The 20662-nt window shown below is 36.4% G+C and overlaps 1 long non-coding RNA gene and 1 pseudogene across 1 annotated transcript in view; one reads left to right on the top strand and one right to left on the bottom strand.

Annotated features, from left to right (window-relative positions):
- LOC113619243 (uncharacterized) overlaps nt 1–14727 on the top strand; it is a 71558-nt gene extending 56831 nt beyond the window's left edge. Inside the window, exons 2-4 of the long non-coding RNA XR_003432334.1 lie at nt 11115–11202; nt 11916–12080; nt 14557–14727. This is a non-coding gene — a long non-coding RNA (uncharacterized LOC113619243). The remainder of the gene's footprint in view (nt 1–11114; nt 11203–11915; nt 12081–14556) is intronic.
- A 3800-nt stretch (nt 14728–18527) lies between these two features.
- On the bottom strand, nt 18528–19528 carry LOC113619305 (claudin domain-containing protein 1 pseudogene; annotated as a pseudogene).
- Between the last annotated feature and the right edge of the window lie 1134 nt (nt 19529–20662).

Below are 20662 nucleotides of genomic sequence, written 5' to 3'. Positions count from 1 at the left end.
GATATATCTAGACCTTCCTGGCTGAGCTAACAGTCCACTGTCCTTATACATTTTCTTGGCTTTTAGTAAGACATAGTAAGAGTTAAAAGATGGACAAGTTTTAATCTTGTGAAAAAATAGTCACATTTTCCTTAGTATATGTTCCAAGAAAACATGTCTATTCCATAGAACTTTGCATTTATTTTTATCTTACAGTGAGAAACATGTAAACCCCTATGGTTTCATTTTTGCTTTGATTCCCACCATGTTCAAAACAAAATTGAGTGTTCAAATATAGTAATCATTGCATCCAAATTCCTGGAAGAATTATCTCTCTCCTTTCCTGCCTACCTAACCTATATAATTATATAAGCACAGTGGCCTGAGTGCCATGATATTTAAAAAAGGTTTGTTTTAAAAAGCAATAGAAAAATAAATGATAATTATGTAATGTGATAGAGGTGTTAGCTAATGCTCTGGTGATAATCATATTGGAATATATAAATGTGTCAAATCAACATGCTGTACATCTTAAACTTACACAATATTCTATGTCAATTATATCTCAATAAAAAAATGAAAATCAATAAATATGTAAGTCACCTAAAGTCATTTGTATAGTAGACATGGTGAAAATTCCACTCTTATCACTATTATTCCACATAGTATTGGAAGTCCTAGCCCCGGCAATCAGAGAAGAAAAAGAAATAAGAGGAATACAAATTGGAAAAGAAGATGTAAAACTGTAACTGTTTGCAGATGACATGATACAATACATAGAAAATCCTAAAGATCCACCAGAAAACTACTAGAGCTAATCAATGAATTTGGTAAGGTGGCATGATACAAAATTAAGGCACAGAAATCTCTTGTTTTCCTATACACTAACAATGAAAGATCGGAAAGGGAAAGTGAGGAAACAATCCCATTTACCACTGCAACAAAAAGAATAAAATACCTAGGAGTAAACCTACCTAAGGAGGCAAAAGACCTGTACTCGGAAAACTATAAAACACTGATGAAAGAAATCAAACATGACACAAACAGATGGAGAGATATACCATGCTCCTGGATTGGAAGAATCAATATTGTGAAAATGACTATACTATCCAAAGCAATCTACAGACTCAGTGCAATCCCTATCAAATTACCAATGGCATATTTTTAAAGAATTAGAACAAAAAATTTTACAGTTTTTATGGAAACGCAAAAGACCCCGAATAGCCAAAGCAATCTTGAGAAAGAAAAACAGAGCTGGAGGAATCAGGCTCCTGGACTTCAGACTATACAACAAAGCTACAGTAATCAAGACAGTATGGAACTGGCACAAAAAAAGAAATATAGATCAATGGAACAGGATAGAAAGCACAGAGATAAACCCACACACCTATAGTCACCTAATCTATGAGAAAGGAGGCAAGAATATACAATGGAGAAAAGACAGCCTCTTCAATAAGTGGTGCTGAGAAAACTGGACAGCTACATGTAAAAGAATGGAATTAGAACACTCCCTAACACCATACACAAAAATAAACTCCAAATGGATTAAAGACCTAAATGAAAGACCAGACACTATAAAACTCTTAGAGGAACACATAGGCATAACACTCTTTGACATGAATCGCAGCAAGTTCTTTTATGACCCACCTCCTAGAGTAATGGATATAAAAACAAAAATAAGCAAATGGAAAAAAAGAGAAAAAACAAAACAAAAACAAATAAAAATAAGCAAATGGGACCTAATTAAACTTAAAAGCTTTTGCGCAGAAAAGGAAACCATAAACAAGACAAAAAGACAACCCTCAGAATGGGAGAAAATATTTGCAAACAAAGAAATGGACAAAGGATTAATCTCCAAAATATACAAACAGCTCATGCAACTCAATATCAAAAAAACAAACAACACAATCATAAAATAGGTGGAAGACCTAAGTAGACATTTCATCAAAGAAGACATACAGATGGCCAAGAGAAACATGAAAAGATGCTCAACATCACTAATTATTAGAGAAATGCAAATCAAAACCACAATGAGGTATCACCTCACACAAGTCAGAATGGCCATCATCAAAATATCTATAAACAATAAATGCTGGAGAGGGTTCAGAGAAAAAGGAACACTCTTGCTTTGTTGGTGGGAATGTAAATTGGTACAGCCACTGTGGAGAACAGTATGAGGTTCCTTAAAAAAACTAAAAATAGAACAACCACATGACCCAGCAATCCCACTACTGGGCATATACCCTGAGAATACCATAACTCAGAAAAGTCACATGTACCCCAATGCTCATTGCAGCACTATTTACAATAGCCAGGACATGGAAACAACCTAAATGTCCGTCGACAGCGGAATGGATAAAGAAGATGTGGTACACATATATAATGGAATATTACTCAGCCATAAAAAGAAATGAAACTGGGTCACTTGTAGTGAGGTGGATGGACCTAGAGTCTGTCATACAGAGTGAAGTAAGTCAGAAAGAGAAAAACAAATACCGTATGCTAACACATATATATGGAATCTAAAAAAAAAAAAAAATGTTCTGAAGGACCTAGGGGCAGGGCAGGAATAAAGATACAGTCATAGAGAATGGACGTGAGGACACGGGGAGGGGGAAGGGTAAGCTGGGACGGAGTGAGACAATGGCATGGACTTTTATATACTACCAAATGTTAAATCGATAGCTAGTGGGAAGCAGCCGCATAGCACAGGGAGATCAGCTCCGTGCTTTGTGACCACCTAGAGGGGTGGGTTAGAGAGGTTGGGAGGCAGATGCAAGAGGGAGGAGATATGGGGATATATGTATACGTATAGCTGATTCACTTTGTTATAAAGCAGAAACTAACACACCATTGTAAAGCAATTAAACTCAATAAAGATGTTAAAAAAAATAGTGTTAAAAAAATCTAAGACCACAGGTCTCAAATACCAAAAGAAACCCAAAAAACAAAAACCAGAGAATATACGTGATCTATGATAAATATAATCAGGAAAGTTGAATAAGAGTTGCCGAGCAAGGGATATTTAGAGATTGAATGCAAATGTAAGTGAACTAATAAGACAACTTTTCGGAAAAGTTAACTTTTCTATACATGGAAAATGTATAGAAATGGTTGTAATGCTATGATCGATTTTTATTTTCTCCAAACACATGTTTGTAGATTTTCAATATTTCCTGAGTGATTTTCCCTCTCTAAATCTACACTCAAAACTTGCCATGAAGAAGGACTAGGCAGTAAAAATAATTCTTTGCCCGAAAGATGCTTCTTAGTAAAGTGGAAGAGTAAACTTCTTACTAGATGGTTCCATTAATATATGTCTTACGATGGCCTATGTTATCACAGCTTTAAAATCACTGTTAATTTAGAGCATCCAAAATATATTACTGCTGTTTTTTATGGAGCCAAATTATAGCTGTACCCAACTATTGTAACATTAATAACACAGTCTAATGCACCTTCATACTTATAAAGTCACATTGTGTTCAACTTCAAAATAATAAATCGCATCAGAATATGAATATCATTTACTCCTTACAAATGAAAATATGTGATTTATATTGCCATGCTTTGAATATATGGGCAGGAATCTTCTATCAATCATCAATAAGCTATATTATTTAAGAGCTTTCTTATGGCAAATAATCTGAAAACGATTTGCTCTTTTGGTTTTCCTATACAATGAAAACTTTGTATAGGAAATACAACCTATATTACACCAATGTATCCATATTCTGGTATAACAGGCTTTATCTGTTGATTGCTTGATATTTGGAGTGTATATGCCTCATAATAATTGTCATTTCAATAGTATACTGAAAACTTCAGAAAAAATAAAATAGAAGACTAGTGAACCTAGGAGTAAATCATACTAACTGGTTAAGTTCTTTATAAGCTTCCCAGGCTTTCACATGCTAGGTCATTTGTTCATTTACATTTGGAAACAGTGAACTATATGGCTTCTGGGCCAAATCTGATGCATCACCTGTTTTTGTAAATAAAGTTTTGTTGGAACATCGCTGTGCCCATTTGGTGACATTTTTATGTATGGCTGCTTTCTCACTACAATGGTAGAGTTGAGTAGTTGTGACAGAGACATATGGCCTTCAGAGTCTAAATTATTTACTCTCCACCCTTTTATAGAAAGTATTTGCTGACTCCCTATATAGAGGTTCTTGGGAATAAAGTCTACATTTTTTTCAGTGATAATTTTTTTAGGAATTCTTTTCTTAATTCCGGGAACAGAAGAAAGCAGTCATTGCCTTTCTATTTAATAAACATATTTTGGACAAGAAGACATTATTCCTCTCCTAGATAGTAGGGTGATAACTGGTTCTTTACCAGTTTTTATTATGTATCTGACATTATACCAAGATATTTGCATGGATTAATTCTCACATTTTTGATTAGAGATTGACATTATTAGGTAAAATTATTGTATTGATGGACCCAAGTATTGCCTCCTTTTCTGCTTTAACTTTGTAGTTTCCATTTATTTTGACTCTGGGCTAACCCTGTGAATTGCTTTAGCGAAGTAACATTTGGCTAATTATGTCCTCATGCTCTTAAAACCCTGCCATTAGCATGAGGACTAATCCAGGCTGAGAGACCATGTGCAGCAGAGCTGAATAACCCAACTAAAGCTCTCCTAGACCAGCCAATCCTCAGCTAACCTGCCAGCTGAGAGTACATCCTGATTAAGTCATGTTGAGATCAGTCAAGTCCAGCACAGAACATCAGACCAGCCCAGACAACACACAGAGTCATGAGAAATAATAAATGATTATTGTTTTATGCTGCTAAGTTTTCGGGTTTTGTTACACAGCAAGAACTAACTGATGCGGTATTGTTTTATATCCCACTTTCCAGACAAGTAAACTGAGGCAGCATTAGGTTACCTAATTTGATTAAGAATGTACAGATAGTTAGTGGAGAAGGCAGGATTAGTAACCAGTAATCAAATTCCAGAGCCTTTAAGAACCATTAAGATCCAGGTAAGCAGGGCTATATCTGAAATGGCCGAGTGTGAGGACTCCTTCCTATTTCTTACTGGCAAAATGTGTTTGGAGAAGATTAGACAGCATCCTATTACCCCCTCATCTGTGAGAGGCAATAGTGCAGGGACTAGACAAGTAATAGCATTGTCTGACTGAGAGGCTGACTGACAAAGCAGTATGTTCCATCTTTGCAGTAGTAATAAACTTCCTGAAACAGTCCGTAAAGCTCAGTAGCCAAAGGGGACAAGTAGATGAGCCGCCTGGAGATGCAGCAGATGTCCAAGAGAGGTGCTGGAGCTAATAAATCAGAAGTAGACACTTGGTGCTGAGAAACTTACACAGATAGTTTTCTGAACAGAAATTCGCCAACAAATTTCACAAATATTTCGAGTAAAAACACATACCTTAATACACGCAATATGAAATAATAGGCAGGAGACAGAGTACAGAAAGATTTCCTTACTATTTTCTTTATGATTGCCAGGGCATGTTTTCATTGCCTATGTGAAGTAAAGTTTTCTTTGTGTTTTTGTTTTTGGTATATTGGAAATTCTGTGGAAAGTGGGTACAATGGTGGGGAATGAGAAGAGAGGTTCAAACTGCAGAAACAGAGGGGAGAAAACAATAAACAAAGCTAAAGAAACATCCGTGGCCTACTTCCTAAGTAGAATCAAACAATGAACCTTGCACAGTGTAGTTACTTCTTTGTGGATCTAACAGGAAGTTAAAACCTAGATTTTGTTTACATTTAACAATATCTGATGAAAATAAGTAATTTATTTTTTTTAATATTTATTTATTTAATTTATTCGGCTGTGCCGGGTCTTAGATGCAGCACGCAGGATCTTTTAGTTGTGGTATGCGAGATCTAGTTCCCTGACCAGGGATTGAACCCAGGCCTCCTGCATTGGGAGTGTGGAGTCTTAGCCACTAGACCGCCAGGGGAGTCCCAGAACTAATTTATTTTTAGGAGTGAAAAATAAAAGAAAATTTTAAAATGGAGGCACTTCAAATGTCCACTGACTAAAAACTGAATAAATAAAAAAGTGTGATATTTGTACAATGGAATAATATTCAGCAGTGAAAATAAAGTTAACTCTATCATCTAGATGAATGTCACAAGTTATATTAAGTAAACATAGTAGACAGCAAAATGAATGAATTTATAAAATTCATTTATAAAAATGTTAATAAACACATAAAATTAAATTTTGTTGATTAGGGATACAGACATAGGTGATAAAGCTATCAAAAAAAAAAAAAAAGGAATGGGCTACCTCTGGATGTGGAATAAAGGAGTTGCTATTTGAGAGAGGCACTGGTGGCTTTCAAAAGCAGTGATGATTAATTTCTATTGGGGGAAAAATGTACCCATGTTTATGTTTAAGTACTATGTATACCTTACATATAAGCTACATATGGTGGAGAATCCACATATAATAACTCTATGATAGTGTTCCCTCAACAGATTGATTAGTACATTTATTTCCATAATAAACTGAAATTTTCCTTAGTTCATATAAAATGGTGTCACTGACCTTCTTATGTGAGTGACAATGGAAGTAGGGCACTTCATACATTTTAAGAAATTACCTATAAAAACAATCTTTGGTCCACAAATACTAAACTGAAGGTATGTTAGGATATTAGTCCATTTTGATTCTTGCATATCAAGCACATCATAATAATTTAGTTTTCTTTGAGACATCTTGAAAATGAAAGTGACAGAATATTGAATTAAAAAGAGCAAAGAACATGAGACAGTCCATTAGCAGATTCAGTATGCATAAAAAATGGAAATGCTTCCAGTAAAATAGCTGGGTTTTACATCCTAATAAACTTATGACCAGGGTCCTTCATTGCCTTCAAAAACTGCAAAACTCTGTCTCCCTGGGCAGTGGAGGGTCCAGCTCTGAGGATCACTGGGAGGTGACAGAAATAGCTGCACAAATAATGGAGTTTGTACTTGCTCCCAAACTGCTAAAAACACTGGATATGGATTAAATTTTCATGATAAATTTTCCTCCCCTTTTTTCCTGTGTCTTTTTGGTCTTTATTGTTCTTCTTTCAAAAGCATAAAGAAAAGATCACATATACATACTCCCATACTCCCACATGTGAGGAAACTGTGCAAAAGTACTGGCACATTCAGAGATGAGCACAGGTCTTGTCAGGCACTGGAAGTTGAACCAGACTGCTTGACAAATCTGATAGAAACGCGTCCTTGCCCGCAATGCAATTTCTGTGGAATTTGTGACTGCTTTCTGGAAAAGTCCAGTGTCTTTTGAGAGGAGAGGAGATCTCTCTAATAAGAAAGACTCAGTTGGGATAGGCTGAGGACCAAAAGGCTGGGGCCAGGATTCTGAGAGCCCCAAGCATTCCACACTGTCTTAAAATTCCTTCCAGCTTCAATTTTGAAATCAGAAGGCGGAGGAGAAAAGGGTACTTTGGAAGGCAGAAGGGTAGTTTATGATGTTTCTCTTTTGATGGATTACCTGTTCTCTGCTACAGCAACTGAGAGAGACGGCAAGGTTACAAGGAACATAAAGCGAAGGAGAGCACTGGCATTTCCTGAATTCTACACAGGTCCTGCAGCTTTGATACATGACTGCCCTGCCTGCACAAGGCCATCAGTTCTCTGTGCAGCACCACGGGGAGTGGAATATGCAATTTGTATGATTATAGTTATCATTATTACATCAAGCTGAACAACATTTTCAGCTCTGTGAACTAGAGGGAGGAGAAACACCAGAGGGGTTGGATTCAGGCTGACAAAGGAGTGGAGAGGGAGAGGTTTGGAAATTCCTTTTATTCTCTTTTCTGCTGGTTTCCAATTCTTGACAATGGAGTGCATATCTGGGCCGTAATCTAATAGATTCTGATTCAGTGTCAAGCGGGCCAAGGAATCTACTTTTTATAAGCACCCCCAGGTGATGCTGAGGACATTTTTTAAATGGTACAAGACTGGATATATCATGAGATTAAATCCCCCGAAAACATCTATCTGTTTACTCTGAGAAGCCTGAGGTATATTGGTTAAACCTTCGGCTTTTGTGAGATGATTGGTTATAAGCTCCTTGAGTGACAGGACTTTGCTTGGTTCCCCTGCCCCTAGAAGAGTGTTTAACATAAGGTAGGCATCAATCAATAAACATAAGATTTAATGAATGAGGATATGCATACTCTGAGTCAACATTATGGTTACACTTTAGATGCTCTTGGACATTAGCTTCTCCATGTGGCACCTATTTGGGAAGCTGGAGGAACAATGTATTCCTGTAATGTCATGATAAATGTTTAAAGGAGGCTCAAGCCTTAACCTAAATTTCTCGCTCATTTGCTCGATGGTCTTAGATTGTGGTTTAAGAAAACGTATAGATTTGTTTAACGGTGCATTTCCTAGTAGTAAAATAAAGCCCCTGCTTCTCTCTTTAGAGCACAGATCCTATTGACGGTGGCTTTATGACATATCTTCCCCAGTAACTGGGGCTAAATTTTAGTGTAGGACATGAGTTTTAGATCAAAACAATCTGTCCTCTGTGCATTGCTGAGTTTTCCTGTTCTATAAGAAGAATGAATATTATTAGTAAAATGGAGATTGCAATTAAATTTTGGAAAATAACAATCTCTGAATTGATAAAAGACAAAGAACACTATAAATATTTAAACTTTTGGACTTGGGCTGAGTCAGTTTAAGCTGACTACCCTCAGTATGGGAATAGTCTTTCCTAAGCCACTGACTTGCATGTCAGCATGTCATGTCTTTTTTTGTTTTTCCCAGTAACATTTTAAGCAGTCCTATTGAGGACTCCAGAGGGAGTATTAAGATATATATATAATGGGGAATGTCAACAACAACAACAAAAATATGTCATTTGAAAACATCTGCCATATGATTTTGAAAATTCAAATGAAACAAACCTCTAAAAACATTATAACCTTAGGTAACTTGAAAATACATAATTTGAACTTGTTTTGCTGGATAAATGAATGGAGATGAATTAATTTCAAAATTGAATTTTCTTATTTAGGTAGATGAATTCAAAGGACAAAATTTAACTAGAATATTGACATTATGGAAATGCTGATGATATGTGCTACAAGCTTAGAAGAACATCCAAACAGTCATAGCACAGTCAATTATGTAAAAGTTGAAAGCTGCAGCCACAGTGCCAGAAGAGATTTAACATAAATTTTATTTAAAATTTTTTTTGTACGTTTTTTTATATATATATATATATATATATATATATATATATATATATAAAATATCAAATTGTAATTGATTCATGGATAATAATTCAAAGAAAGGATGTAGGGCCTTGAGCTTCTTACAGAGGGACATTTTAATTGCTAATAACATAGAGGCATTAGGGAAGGTAAATATAGTTTTGCTCCACTTATAACTGTATTTGAATGAAATGCTAGAGGAAGTTCACTGACATTTTTAATTGTTTGGTTTTTGCCTTTTGATGTTTTGTTGATTTGTTTGTTTTCTTTGTCTACTTCCTAGAAAACTGCTAAAGCTGGTATTTGTTCTAGTATGGGGAGACCAGGCTTCTCCCAGTTGGGACCATCTGAAATGTGTGTTCTTTGTGAATAATCAAGCCTAACATTGTGCTGAATAGTCAGTGAGTCTTTGATGGTGCCTTGCTCAGTTTCTTAGCAAAAACTGAAAATGTTTCAATCCATGGAATGAAGTGTTAATTTAAATTGTTTCCCAGGAAATGAAAATACCTTCTTCCTATATAGTTTGTAACAGTGGTTGTCCTTTGATAGATGGAATTGTAGCTACATTGTTTTCCTTCCTTTACATTTTTCCACACATATGTACACATGCACATACATATTTCTCTGTAATTAATATATATTTCCCTTTTAAAAAGAAATAGCTTTTAAATTTTTATTGGAGTAGAGTTGATTTACAATGTTGTGTTAGTTTCAGGTGTACAGCAAAGTGAATTATATATATATATATTCTTTATTAGATTCTTTTTCCATATAGATTATTACAGAATGTTGAATATAGTTCCCTGTGCTATACGGTAGGTCCTTGCAGTTTATCTATTTTATATATAGTAGTGCATATATATTAATCCCAATCTCCTAATTTATCACCTCCCCCACCACGTTTCCCCTTTGGTAACTATAAGTTTTTTTTTCGAGATCTATGAGTCTGTTTCTGTTTTGTAAATAAGTTCATTTGTATCATTTTTTTAGAGTCCACATATAAGTGATATCATATGATATTTGTCTTTGACTTACTTCACTTAGTATGATAATCTCTAGGTCCATCCATGTTGCTGCAAATGGCATTATTTCATTCTTTTTTATGACTGAATAATATTCCATTGCATATATGTGCCACATCTTCTTTATCCATTCCTCTGTTGATGAATATTTAGATTGTTTCCAAGGAAATAACTTTTTTTTAAAAGCAAAAGAATGAGAAATAATCTCATTATACAGAATTATATGATAAAATGGCTTTCATTAAAACAGTATTCTATCTAGATACATTGTGAATATTCTTGGCAACTTTTATTGAAATAAAAGTTTATTCATGTATTTAAGAAATACTTATTTAGCTTCTACCAAGTGCCAGGTACTGGTTCGAAGTGCTGGGATATAAGCAATGAACAAAGGGAAGTTCCTGATGTCATGGAGCTCATGTTGTCATGGATGATAGACAATAAATTATGTAATATGTTCAGGGATGACAAATGCTATGAAAATAATCTAAGAAAATAGGGTGAGGAGATGGAGAGTGATATAGAAGGTGCTATTTTGTATAGGTTGGGCAGGGAGTAATGAAAGTATCTGAATAGATACAGGGACATTTCAGCAGAAACCTACTTAAAGTGGGAGAGCTAAGGAAATATCTCTGAGAAGAACTTCATAGGCAGAGGACGTGTAAGTCCAGAGGCACTGAGTGGAAGCATACTTGGCATTTTTAACATCAAGGAGGCCAAGGTGGATGGGGTGGACTTTGAGAAGGAAAGTAGCACAGAATACAAAGTCAAACAGGGTGGTAGAAGGTGACATTATATGGAGGTCTGATGGCCATCGTGTTCTGAGTGAGATGAAAAGTTGTTGGGGGTTTTGAGCAGAGATGATGTTCTGTTTCATAATTAACAGGATCATGCTGGCTACTGTGTGGACAGTAGGTGATAGCAGGAAAGAAGTGGAAGCCAAGAAGCCAATATGGAGCCAATGAGCAGTTCAGGTGAGGGATGATCTCGCTTTCTGGGTTTCTGGCTGAGTAGTTCTTGGGTACATAGAAGTCCTCAGCTTTTCTGAATGTTTTATGTCTCATGAGATTTCTTCTGTGGCCTGAATGGAAGTCTCATTTGGTTACTATCCAAAGCAACTGTGAACAAAGCTGCCTACCCTGGCTTGAAATTATCTCCAACTTATTGCCTATGATGGGAAAAAACATTATAAAATTTGACAAAAAATAATTTTTCAATTTTATTTCCATCATTTTGCATATAATTCAGCCTTATCAAAGAATCATTTAGAGAGAAAGAATATTAGCATTTAAATGATTTACGTTAAAGTCTATTATACCTATTTAGGTCTAAGATTGATTTTTATTCTTATGATGTGGGAGAGAAGAGAACAAAAGGTCTTAGGTTATGAATTTGGAATTGTTGAATCTTTTCTCTGCAGGAGGTGGTGTTACTTATATGCAAGCGTCAGGTGAGTCCAGAAAACTAATGCAGAAAGAAGGACTTAGCCTCCAGAAAAATTTATATCTAATTTTGAATCTCTCATGGCAGCATTAAAAAAGAGAAATGAAAACAAAGAGTGGAAAAGGGGAAATTAGATAGCAGAATAGATTGTTTACTTTCCTTTGCCTCCTGGATTTTCATTCTTTTCTTTTATCTCTGCAGCCTTGAGGATTTATTGGCACCCATTTCATTTGTCTTTCTCCAGGTTTAAAATTGAGATGATGAGATGGAATATTACCTGTGAGCTTCAGAACATCCATGAGTGACATGTGATAGTTGCCTGGGAAACTAGAGATGAAATTTTATAGGCCTTTGAAATGCTTTACATTTGAGAATTAAGCTCAGCTGAAGTTTAAACAGCATACTGACAGTGAGCATTGATCTCTCACATTATCTGTTAGGATATTTGAGGTGCAGATAACAGAAAAACCCCAACTCCAAGGGGTTTAACCAACAAAGAAATGTATTATCTAATATAACTGGAAGTACAGAGGTAGAATGAGCTCCAAGTGTGTTGTAATGAGAAGCCTAATATAATCGAAGATCCAGCTCCTTTTCGTCTTTCTCCTCTGTTGTACTCAGCTACCTCCTAGGGCTGGTTGTCCTTATGGTTTCAAGATGGCTGCCAGTGACATCCTGAGCAACATTAATTCTTATGAACTGCCAGCAGGAGAGGAGAGGGGAGCTTTCTCCCTTAAACCTAGAAAATAGTCCTTTTCTTCAATCTGATTGGGAAAACTTAATTCACATGTCTACCTCTAGACTAAGGAAGGCCATGATCTAACTGGCACAAACAAATCAAAATCCTCCTTGAGGACTAGATGTATTGTGAATCTCTGGATTAAAAGGGCTTCTACTAGGAAGAAAAAAGGGGGGAATTGGGAATTAGGCATTGTATATATCATACAATGGAGAGGCAAGAGTTAACAACACATTCTACACTGGAAAAAACTTTCAAGGAATGGAATCTGCCCCAAATTTTGTTATTCTGTCCCTTGTCAACACCGTGGACATGTATCTCCCTCACTAAGGATGAAAAGAGAAGGGGAGGGAGTTCTGGTGAGTCCAAAGTTTCTCCTTTCTACAGTATTTTGAAGCACTTCATTAAAGAACTTAGCAATAGTTATTTTAAAACATAAGTGGTTCTAAGGCCTTTGTTCAGCGTCCAAAACTTAAAATCAATGAATACTTGTGATGTTATAAGAGTGGTTTGTTGCTTATAATTTCCTGTATTCTGAATTCTTTAAGATACCGGTAATAATTTATTTCAGCATCTTTATTAGCTGTATCTATAGATATAAATATTAGTAAGCAATTAAATAAGGCTTTTGAGACATTTTCCCTTTTATTTTGGAATCATGAAATTTTCTTTGTTAAAAATAATTTTAGCATATTAGAACCCAACCATGCAACAGCAGATATATGACAAACTTGCTTTTTTGCAATTTATTTATAAATAATTTATTTATGTATTAATTTTCTATTGCTGTGTAAAAATTACTGTAAACTTAGTGGCTTAAAGAAATGTAAATTTATTATCTTACAGTTCCTGTACGTCAAAAGTCTGGGCACGGTGTAGCTAAGGTTCTCTGCTCAGGGTTTCACACGGTTATAATCAAGCCTGCCACCAAGTGTTGGTCACACTGTCATCCTTGTCTGAGGCTCCATGTCCTCTTTCAAGCTCATTAAGCCTGTTGGCAGAATTCAGTTCCTTGTAGTTGTAGGAATGTCCCCATTTTTAAATAATGTTGCCAGGGATCCCTCTTGGCTCCTAGAGGTCACTCACAGTCCTTTATTAGTGTTTCCTTTTTTCCAGACCAACAGGAACATGTCCGACTTTGAGTCTCTGATTTCCTATGTCTCTAGACACAGATCTAAGGGTGCATGTGATTAGGTCAGGCCCACCTGATAATCTATCTTAAAGTCAGTTGACTGGGGATTGTAATTTGATGTGCAAAATCCCTTCAGAGTAGCACCTAGAATTGACGACCTGGGAGAAAGTATGTGCACACCAGGGAGATTCCAAACGTAAAGGCTGGGCTTCCATCTCTCAGTGGAAGATCCAAATATTGTTTGCTGGGGTCTCATGTGTTGGACACTAAATACTTCAGAAGAACTATTCTTCTCTCTCTCTCTCCTCTCCTTTCCCTCTAGCTAGATACAAATCAGTTGAATTTCTCCCCTACAGGAAGAAATATATAAAGAATTACCTCTGTAGGTTGCAAGGGCAGGATGAGAAGGAAGATGAAGATAATGAAAAACTAGTATTATGTCTGAAGAAAATAAGGAAAAATATAATTGAGGAGAAGATGTGAGAAGGAACAAAGAACAACCCAAAAAGCAGGCATCCGTGAGAGAGAGTTGGTGTCAGGGTTCTATGGGTTTGAGATAAAGTTAGAACAAAAGAAATCATTATATGAGTATGAAAAGATGGAAAAAACAAGGCAGAGACATTAGAGTGCAAAGTAATAATAATGATGGCATTTGCGGCCATGGATTTGCTTTGAACAAGGCACTCTGCTTCTTTTTCCTAAATAATTTCTTGTGGTGAAGGAAGGCTGATGGCAGCAAATATTTGTGTATATATCTTGATCTTGTTAACAGTATTTCTCAACACTCACTTTGTTATGGTCTGGCTGCTGCTTTGAGGAGCCAGACAAAACAGATAATATTACACTTAATAAACACATATGAAGGCCAAAAACATAGCTACAAATGAAAGAAGTTTAAAATAACCCAAGGTGGCCTTGTAGTCTCCTTGCAACAAACTGTTTGGACAAGAAAATGAGAATATATATAACCCAGTGTGTTGTTTTCTCCTTTTTCTTTTTCAAAATACTAACAAGGATGAATATAATTTGAAAACAACTTCATAAATCCATTTTCCCCAGAGCACCGTAAAGAAATATTCCATGTGAGTACCAACTGATTCCTAGTTACTAAATCAGAAGTGATCAAATAAAGTTAATGATAGAGGGTTGGCTAAGCTGAGACTTTCAGTAGCGTGTGTGTGTGTGTGTGTGTGTGTGTGTGTGTGTAAAATCCAGTACAGATGTATTGCAAATATCTATCCTTTAAGCATGCCGTATGCATCTCTTTTAAAATAAATCGTGAACTATTGCAGAATTAGTTTCATTTTAAGAAGAAGCAACATATATCACAAATGCAGGAGACTTTGTTTTGGCTTCTGACTTTTTGATGCTCCTGAATCTTCAGGTTCTTAGTTCCGTAAAAGAAGGGCCTAGGCAGAGGTTGAGAGTTCCTATGACACCATCAGTCAGTAGCAAACAAGTGAGTATGCCAGGCTGCTCCTAATGTCCTCTATGAAGATTCACTTTTCTCTTTGACTGGACATTGTTGCCATGGGGTTATGCAGTTGACTCATTTTCATTTTGTTGGGGGAATTGTGAGAGTGCTATAAAGAAGGGAGATGAATTGGAGGAAACAGCTCTCTCTTTCCTTCTCTGCCAACAAGCTTTAGAGCATAGCAGAGGGATGGTTCAGAATCCAACATACTTGTGACTCTGATGCCCATTCTAATTAGATGACTACTTGTTTGGGCTTTGTAAGACATCTCCCACAAGAATGAAGAGGAGTTTTTCTGAGAATAGAGGCAGAGATATATTTGCAGGGTTGTTAATAACAGCTGCCAAAGACAGCAATGATACCAAGATTATTAGCCTAAAAGGAAGACACAATTTAGGATAATTTTTTGGAATTAATTTACTAACCAAATCACCAACATTGACCTCAGGTATGTGCACCTACTTTTCCCCCTGGCTTCTAGATCTGACTCCTTGTGTATGAGTTACCGTTCATGGATTACCAGGCATCATTTTTCTCATCAAGTCCTCAGATTAAAGAAATGCCAGTGTTCCATTCCCCATATTTTTCAGGTTTAAGTGTTTGTTACTAAAGTACCAGAAAGCAATGACACTTTGTGGCTTTTGGGATACATATGGCTTTTCAAAATGCAGTTCATGAAAGCTTCCAATTTCTGAAGGAGTGATATTTTTCATCACAGGGGATCAGTAGTCCTATGATTCTTTGGTTCAGGAAAGCTTGCCATATCATTTTGCAAATTATGACTACAAAATACTGAAGGCAATCTTGTCAAGAGGATGTGTTCTTTCTGTTACTTGAACTTTATTTTGGTTGGGTCTCCGCTCTAATGAAGACTGGCCTGGGTGATTCTGGTTTGAAAAGGTCACAGGTATACCAAAGTCTATATAAGTATTTTCATCTTATTATGTCTCTACCACACAGCTGCTATTGAATTTTCCTGGGAGAATATACTAGGAGGGCCAAGATCCTTGTACCAGATTATTGATAGCAGCTCTTAATATATGTAGCTCTTGGGGAAAGAAAGTGATTTAATTCATAGTAGTATTCACTAATGCATAAGTAGAATCAAAATTAGCTGCTTATAATTTGTTAAGAAATCAGAATTTCACTTGGGAGTAAAAATTACTTCAAATATAAAATAATAATGCTATCATTATGCATCCTTTTTTGAAAATTTGTGAACATTAATGACTTGATGTTTCTGGAGAAAGTTCTTATGAGTGACATTTTTGTTTGTTGCTTTGTCTTCATTTGACAAACCAACTTGCTAAGTCCATATTAATGGGTTAAACTGATTTCTTTAATTACATTTGGAATGCAAGAGTAAATTAAGAATTTATTAAATTAATTGGGTTATTTTATTCAAATGCTTCCAGGGTGATTATCATGATACCTAAGTAATCAGACTCAATCTAAATAAATTAATTGAATAAAATATTAGCCTAGTTTGTGCCTTAATGGAATCATTTCATTAATACTGTCAGGAATGAGGAGAAAAGTTTCCAGGCATTTTAAAGAGCACAGCAGCATAAATGTGGTCAATACATTATAGCTGGCAGTGGAGTTTACCAAGTTAAGGAAACTATATTACTGATTAGAAAAGGCCTGATGATATTACTCCTCCATTTTACTGAGAAATTTAAGTCTCCCCACAAGCCTCCCCACAAGCCTCCCCAGACTCATCATCCAACTTTTTCATTTCTAAAACCACTCTATAGCTTCTCCCTCTTTTCCATTTTACAGTCTCTGAGAAAGAAAGAATCTTTTTTAACCAAGGCTGATCCTTCCGCTTGTGCTCTAATCCTACTCATTGTTCTGTCTTCTCTAGGGCTTTGATTTATCAAATATGTCCTGTAAAATTATTTATCTATCTACATATATTTCTTTAATTTTTCATTTACAACTACTTTCTTTCCCTCTGCCTGAAAATATACTTGGGATAAGCAACACACAACCCCCTGAGAAAAATAAACAAAAATACAAACACACTTCTCCGATTATTGCTGCCCCCAAACTTCTTACTGTTTTGTCACTTTCTTTCCATTTTCTTTCAGCAACCTTAGAAAATGAATTTACCGTTGGTGCCTTATCTTCCATATAGTTGACTTATTTTATATACTTAGGATTCTGTACCTAATGAAACTGGGGTCTCAAAGATCACTAAACAATTTTAACTAACACATTTATTTCATTCCTCTTCTATTCTGATTTCCAAGGTTGAAGTTTTTCTTGAAATATTTTCCTGGCCAGTGTTCATCATTTGCCTCCTAAATTTCTTTTTTTTTTTCCTCTCTCTTCTCATATTTTATTATTTAAGAAAGATTTAGGATTTTGTAAGAAATTACTGTTACATTTTTAAAAAATCTGTCAAGTACTGCAGTAATGGAATAAATAAATAAGATTTTTAAAGTTCAGTGTTTATAGACATATGTATAAAATAATGACTGAGTTAGAAGACATTAAATAATGTTGATACACACCAGGAAGGGATTAGGCAAGGAAAGGCACATCATTTCATCACAAGAAATAAAGACCATATTTGGAAGTTAATGACCAGCCAAAGCTTTAGGTCTTGTGGTAGTTTTCATAGCTCCAGGGGGTCATTATGGTGGAACCTTCTTTATGGTACTTAGCTGAAATAAATAGATGGCGGTTGGAGAATTTTACTCTGGGACCCCAATGTGGTGTTAAAAAGAAAGCACTGTTTTAATAAGCCTGGTGTATGAGGAGGGAAGGAACAAAAATCCAAAATGGTTTGGTGATACTGAAAATCCTATTGACATATTAAGGAGAGTTAAAAAAAAAAGTGAAATAAGGTTAATCCTCTTGTCTAGCTGAACTGGAATTCGTGCAGTTACAAAGTTAAAATTCCATGTAAACACTTCCTTTCTTGTAAACAGACACAGTATAGGTAAACAACCGCGACATTTCACCTCAGATGAAGCTATATGCCAATATTTTGGGAAAAAGATCTTAGGTAATTTCCTTATTTTTAGATAGCCTAAGTCCTTGAAAATAGCACTAATACCTCTGGCTGACAGGCTATCTACAACAGCAAAGTGAATAGAAGTTTTGACGATGATAAGAGGTTTCCCAAAGAAACTAGAGTTTCCAGTTAAACACATACAGTTACTACACTGAGAAGTCCAACAGACATCAGAAGAACTTGCTTTGGGTCAACCCCTTACTACCAATTTTCTTTGACAAATTTGTGCCAAGAGTCTACCCATTTTTTTCTGTCTGGACTCTGAACCTAGATTAGTTTGTCTGATAAATGGACTCACTCAGGTTCCATATAAATTTTAGCAGTATTAAGAAACCATCTGTGTGAATAAATAAAATGAATTTTCAGGATGAAATGACACCCACCCACACACCCCCCCCCACACACACACACACCACAAAGTTAAAAACAATTGGGGGGGGGAGATAAGGGAAAATATTAATGTAAAAAAACCATAAAAGTGACAATTGTAAAGCAAGCAGATTCCCACTCATGCCACACGATATGCCTTCATTAAGGTGTACTCTTTCCGGTTGGTATGAGCGGCCCAGATGAAGAGAGCAGAAGCCATGAACTGTAAGGGAGCTGAGACGCAAGCCAGGCAAAAGGACCATCCGAATTTGCCAGACACATTCTCAGGCAGCTCTAATTTCTGGTGGAGTAGTTCAGTTCCAGGAACGTAGAAACTCACCGAGCCCAGGGTACACAGACCCACAAGGAGATGGAGAATGCCTGTGGCAATGGTGGGGGTACAAGCTTCAGCGGATACAAGCACAAAGTCCAGTCAAAGCCTCAGAGCACATCAAACCTAGACTAACAAAAGGTGAAAGGAACTGGCAGCGCCAAAGAGGTCCGAAGAAGATCAATCCCACCGTTCTAGTTTCCAGGATCAACAAATTTCTCCATGAACTGCTCATTTAGCATGAAACTCATGCATTTTGTGACCATATCAAATGACTCTGTCATTTCAGGTGGGCTGTACTAGTATGTATTTTGGGGTATAGTGATACACCGTCTCCACAATCCCACTGTGCCATTATATCGGAAAAGTTCATCATTATGTCTTTTCATCTGCCTCATCACTAGCAAAGTCATTTCAGATGCTTTTGTTCAAATCACTGGAATTTTCTTGAACTGGACTTCGATACTCATACCAGAAGTCTGTGCCAATTGCGGCTGCCGTATAGATGGTAGAAGTGAGGCTAAGCACACAAGCAATTACAAATGCTGTAGCAAAATGGTTATCCATTGTGGCATTCAGACTGCTGGCCCATCCTCCTGCTTCACAAACTTCACCCTCAAGCTCAAACCGCAGCACCCTGCTCTCCCCGTGCCCCCTCTGGCACACTTCCCTGCAGAGCCCACCCCCTGCACTCCAGCACCTCTGCCTTGGCCCTCACCCTGGCTGGGCCTGACCCAGGACTGCCTCCTAAATTTCTTTATTTTATTTTATTTTATTTTATTCTATTCTGTTCTATTTTTTTAAAACATCTTTATTGATGTAAAATTGCTTTACAATGTTGTGTTAGTTTCTGCTGTATAACAAAGTGAATCAGTTATACATATACATATGTCCCCATATCTCTTCCCTCTTGCGACTCCCTCCCTCCCACTCTCCCTATCCCACCCCTCTAGGTGGTCGAAAAGCACTGAGCTGCCTCCCTGAACTATGCAGCTGCTTCCCACTAGCTATTTTACATTTGGTAGGGTATATATGTCCATGCCACTCTCTCACTTCATCCCAGCTTACCCTTCCCCCTCCCCATGCCCTCAAGTCCATTCTCTACGTTTGTATCTTTATTCCTGTCCTGCCCCTAGGTTCATCAGAACCTTTTTTTTTTTTTTCAGATTTCATATATATGTGTTAGCATACGGTATTTAAATGTTGGAGAGGGTGTGGAGAAAAGGGAACCCTCTTGCACTGTTGGTGGGAATGTAATTGACACAGACACTATGGAGAATAGTATGGAGGTTCCTTAAAAAACTAAAAATAGAACTACCATACGACCCAGCAATCCCACTACTGGGCATATAGCCTGCAAAAACCATAATTCAAAAAGAGACATGTACCACAATGTTCATTGCAGCACTATTTACTATTCCAGGACATGGAAGCAACTTAAGTGTCCATCGACAGATGAATGGATAAAGATGTAGCACATATATACAATGGAACATTACTCAGCCATAAAAAGAAACAAAATTGACCACCTAAATTTCTGAATTCACTATTTCTTCCCTCTTACTTTCCTTTTCCACTCACTTTTACTAACTTTTAAAGCCCTGGCTTTACCTGCTAGCCAAATTCAGGAATTAAATGAAAGTCCTGACTTTGTTTCGCTTCACTATTCTCTACATTTATTTTCTTGGTGACCATATGTGTTTTCTTAATCACAAGATCATTTCTATTGTATTGAGTCCCAAGTCTATTTACTGATGATCTAACTTATTCCTAGGATGCTAACCTTCACTTTTAGATAGGAATAACTGGCTAACACCACAATTTCAAAAATCTAAAATTTAAATCGATTGACAATATCTAAACTTAAACTTTTTAATTTTTTTTTTTTTTTTTTGCGGTACTCGGGCCTCTCACTGCTGTG

This window comes from Aethalodelphis obliquidens, unplaced genomic scaffold (assembly GCF_003676395.1).
Source record: "Aethalodelphis obliquidens isolate GAN/ISIS:26980383/991018 unplaced genomic scaffold, ASM367639v1 scaffold1, whole genome shotgun sequence".
Classification (NCBI taxonomy): Eukaryota; Metazoa; Chordata; class Mammalia; order Artiodactyla; family Delphinidae; genus Aethalodelphis; species Aethalodelphis obliquidens.
Note: the sequence above shows the minus strand (reverse complement) of the source record. Positions and strands in the feature narration are given on the sequence as shown.